The sequence below is a fragment of the Mchenga conophoros genome, linkage group LG22 (genome assembly GCF_057382185.1).
Source record: "Mchenga conophoros isolate Kocher_MC1m ecotype Shallow Benthic linkage group LG22, M_conophoros_male_GT1.1, whole genome shotgun sequence".
Classification (NCBI taxonomy): Eukaryota; Metazoa; Chordata; class Actinopteri; order Cichliformes; family Cichlidae; genus Mchenga; species Mchenga conophoros.
Window position 1 is genome coordinate 24,578,016 of NC_140546.1, and position 5,094 is coordinate 24,583,109.

Consider the following 5,094-nt stretch of genomic DNA (forward strand, 5'->3'; position numbering starts at 1 on the left):
AAATGTCTCTCCTCAATGAAACCCTTTAATGCCAAACTCGCTGTGCTCGGAGAGGGATCAGAGCTCAGCATAATAACACCAGCGAACGATGAAGCTGCTTTATAAACATGAAAAGCGTAGGGTGGTGAGGGATGTCATGTTTTCCAAGCTCCTGCCTGCGACCAGACATTGTTGCTCTAACCTCTTGAGCAGATCTCAACATATATAAGTTTCTCCTGGAGGCAGCAGACTGATTCCTGAGCGTGGAAGCTGTATCAGTATGTCTATATAAGCCACCTAATTCTTATTTTTCTGCCATATTCATGATTAAATATCATGACTTGGATAACATGCATAACATTTCATCTCGAATAACATAATAAAGTTTGAGTCTCCTGTGAGGCATAGTAGATATGAAGTGCCTTCTCTCCCCCAGCCAGTGTCTGGACAATTTAAGATCTCTAAATTTAAAAAAAGATGCTCTTCCATTAGGTACACTATGAGAACTCTCCTGTAGCTCAGATGTCCCCGCTGAATTTAACATTGTGACTATGGACCACTTCTCGCTTTTGTTTGCTCCACCAAGGGTCCCCGCTTGTTATTTTTGGGTAATTAATTTAGAGCCTGTGTGCCTCGTTTGTTGCAACACCAAAGCATCGATTCATGTTTACACCTAAGCGCCACAATTAACGGATCAATACGAAGTGGAGAAACCGGGAGCTCTTCAGTCAGCCTTTGTTGGACGTAAATGAAAGCAGATCCACACGCATACAGTGCAAATGCAAACACACAAAACACACACGCGCAGCAAAACCAGCTTGGACTCCTAAAGCAAATCTGCCTCAGTATTGGCTACAGGCTAGACAGGGAACGAGAATGAAGACAAAGTGACTCAAAGTGTTTATTTACCAAACTATGGAATAAGAAAATGTAATTTGCCTATGGACACTGACTCCTTTGACTATTCAATATGACCTTTACATAATGTGTGAGAACATTCAAACTAATTGCTTACATTTGCTACCGCATTCCTACAGCTTTCACCTGCACCGATTACGTGTATCAGATGTAAAAGATTTTAAACTGGATTCAATTACAGCAAAACGTACTAGTCAGTGTCATCATGCTGTTTCTCTCAAGTGCGGCCCTCCACAGGAGGGAGGAAAAGAGCGTACATCAATTTTAAGCGTACACTGGGGAGTAGCGTGAGCCATTTTGTGTCAGGGTGGTCACCAGCTGTGAGTGGCAATGTCTGCAAGCACACAAACCCCCCCACACACACACACAAAAATTCAGGGCACAAATACAAAATGCCTTAATAGACGGTGCAGGAGGTAGTGTACTCTGAGAGGTGGGCGGATAGGTGGGTGGAAGTCACACCAACACATTGTGTGGTTGTGTGTGTTGTGTAACTACCACTCAATGCCAGTGAGGTATGATGGATGAGCAGCAGGCAGAGAGCTGATTGCTCCCCCCCAAGGAGAGATGAGGTTGAAGCTCTCACAGCCCTGATCCTCAGGTGGAAGACGTATATGGTAAAATATAAATAAATAAATTATATATATATATACATATTGTTTTTTAATGACATGTCTTAAAGGTTAGCACATGCAAATGTGTAGATATATATAGCTAACATGGAGAAGAGTTTTTTTGAGTCCACTTAAATATTTTCCACACTCTATGTTCCAGCAGAACAATCTGAGGAATAATACATGTTTTGTTCCCTTGGCACACATCCAGGAAACTGTAATATCTATGTGTGTGTGTGTGTGTGTGTGCGTGTGTGTGTTGGAAGTCTTCCACAAACTACAGCAGCTGGTTGAAATCATCTCCATACCATAGAACAGACAGCCAGGCCACCGTCCAAAAGAGAAGGATTTGGAGGATTTAAACTCTGTGAAGGTGAGGCACTCAAACACACATTCTCACTCATCCACACATAAGCTCTCACACACACACACACACATTAAACTGCACATACTCAAAAGAGAGAGCCCAAAAAAGAGGGGAGAGAGAGGGTGGGACTGGCAAAGCAACTGAGGTGCAGGAAGAGGATTTTGCTTCCGTCCTCTTACCTCCTTTAAAGTGCTCTATCTCGGCAAACCACATTTGTTTTATTAATTTAATGTCACATCAGGAGGAGTCTGTCAGGCGGCTGACTCAGAAACTCACTTCCCAGAAGTTTTATTCTCTGTGTGCAAAGTACTAGTAGAACAAAGCATCACCGTGTAATGACAAAGCAGCGAGAGGAAAGGAGAGATGAGAAGAGGTGGTGGTGGTGGGGGGATAAAAGTAGCTTCCCTCCTCCGATTAAATTGCCCTTTAGATAAAAGTAAATCTAGTAAAAGGCACTGCAAAAAAAAAAAAGAAGTTAAAGATATTAATGATTCTCTCTTCTAATGTGATTTTATGCTTTAATATCACAGATAAATAATAAGGGAATTGGGGAGGAATGTGTGTTTCCTAGTGTATTGGGAACTTAATCCCTTTAAAACAGCTCTACATCTTATTGGACCATGAACCACCCTCAGGATAAAAATATCTTGATGCTGCTTTGTAATATAAGAAAGCCACTATATAAATTCTAGCACTCAAATATCATTAATGTATAATTATCCGGTCAACAGGAGAAAGCAGATACATTCTGATGGACAGTGGCTTAGCTGCACAAAGCACCAAACTGCATGGCCATTCATGAAAAGTAACACATCCATAGTGCACATTGTTTTTTAATCACAGGGCCAGCTAATGCTAAAGAATGACTCCTTTTGAATCTGCATTTCGGTTTAAAATAATACGAGAAAAGAACGTATATGTAAGTTTACCAAAGAAACAAAGCAAACGTGCAAGTTCAAACTTTTTAAAAATCATCTGTCACAGAGAAATTCTAGAAGCAGCGACATTTTCTCTTACTTGTAAAACATTACACCTACTTAAGATTAACATACCGACCACGTAACCGAACACAAATACTCTCAATCTAGTGCTTTCCACAATAATTAATAAACAATCAGCACCAATTAAGAACAAAATGATTCTGTAACTATTCTTGCAGCCATACATTAATAGCAAAAACAAATCACTAATGAAAATCAGTTTACCCTGTACTCATTCAAGCACAGGCAAGAAAGGAGCAGCTGAGGGAACGTGTGGAGCATGTGGAGGTTGTACTTCTGCTATTTATATGTGGCAAAACTGTCAGATTGTCACAATAGGGAAAACAAAAGCGCTGACGCTGTTTTAGTTTAGGCGTGTAACGGCACACGTATTTGTACTTTGGACTTTTCAGGTTTAATGACTTTTTTCCCCAAACGATTACTGTCAGAAGTGTAATTATAATGACTCGAGAGCTCGAGTTCCTCCCAGAACATTTTGGCAAGCACCACAGTATGCTAAGATGGTTACTCTTTAAGATGTACTGACACTATGCAGTTTACATTAATCCTGTACAGTGTAGAAAACCACATAATACACTTTAATCTGGTTTACTTCACAGGGGGAACTTGAGACCTCCTGGCTGACAATCATTCAGTATATGACTAGCCAGTGTCAGGACTTCATACTGAACACAAACACCAGGAACCCCACTTGTGAAATTAAGTGGAAAAAGATTATAATATAAGTATTTTCTATTGTTTTCTCTGCTACAATAAAACATGCTTAAACTAAAGTACTACTGAACCATGGATTTTTTGTGTTCTTCCACCTCTATCATACTCTAATAGCCAGTATGACCAGCTGCATCAGAGATGAGAGGACGCTATGCGTTCAGCCTCCCTTTCTCTGATTCTGTGTGACCTCTCCAATCAAATGAAGCCATCATTTTTCATCAGCACTGATTGTTGCTTTTCCTTCCACATACAGTTGATTGCCCACTTTTGCTTGTTCATCAGCATATAAATATTACATGTTTAGCCTCATCACTCTCAACCTACAGAGCATCCCCCACATTTACCCTTATAAAGGAGGGCATAATAGTCCTATACGACTGTTTTCTACAATGGTTGATTAAACAGAACATTTCAGTAACTTATTTTGTCACTGCTCTGACATTATACCTGTCTGGTGGTATACAAAAATCAACAGTTTCAATCTTTTATATGTTTAAAAAATAAAAAGGCATAATAAAAATAATACTAATGTTTTATTATTGTTTTATTTCATTTTTACAATGAAAATGACCAGTGTGAAATGTTCATTTTTTAGTAGCCCAACAGCTTCCTTTCTTCTCTAGTGTTATGTTGTTTTTTTCCACTATTATCCCTCCACTGCTGTTGTTGAGCCTGTGAGAACACTGCTTGATGTCAGAATTGGTATCTTGCCACAGAGGTGGGAAAGAGGGAATGAGATTTGTGGCCTCTCTAAGGGATCGGCCTGATTGTGGCAGAAAGTAAGCTTCAATTTTGCTCTACATTCTTGACACTGGCTGGTACTTTTAATATCAATATTCCCTCATCTAATTCTAGACTTCAGAAACTTAAAGTCTACCCTATACAAGCCCCAAAACCAGCAGAGACCAAAGATATTACATAAACCCCAGCTAAGCTCTGGTGAAATTTAAAACAGGAGGCTTGGTTAAAATTTTGAGGTACCTTTTGCAAAAAAGTGTAAAAATGCCAGTAAACAGGCTGTCAGATTGCATATTGGTACAAACACAAGCTCACAAAAAAGGAAAAAATGTCAAATGCACGTTTCATTAACATCATGAAAAGGTCTATTTTAACCCAAAACATGTTATTTTTCTTGACTAACCAAATAGCTAATATTGTAAGAACTAGGGATGGGTACCGGTATCGGTTCTGACATAAACGGTAGTAACCAGACTGAAAAGCAGTGCACATTTCGGTGTTTTATTGTCCTAAGATGTCATACACTTTGGATTCCAGCCAATCATTTTACCTTTAGTAGGCGGGCCCAGCTCTTTTAGAGCAGAGCTACAGATTAAAAATGCCCAAAGTGAAGTGGTCAAAAGTCTGGCTGTACTTCACAGCAAAAGATGCAAACTCAGCAGCCTGCAACAAGTACTTTAAGGTGATTCCATAATACTGTGCAAAGAAGGTAACACCTCGAATCTGATGAAACACCTGGCGACGTATAGCATTTTGTTAAAAG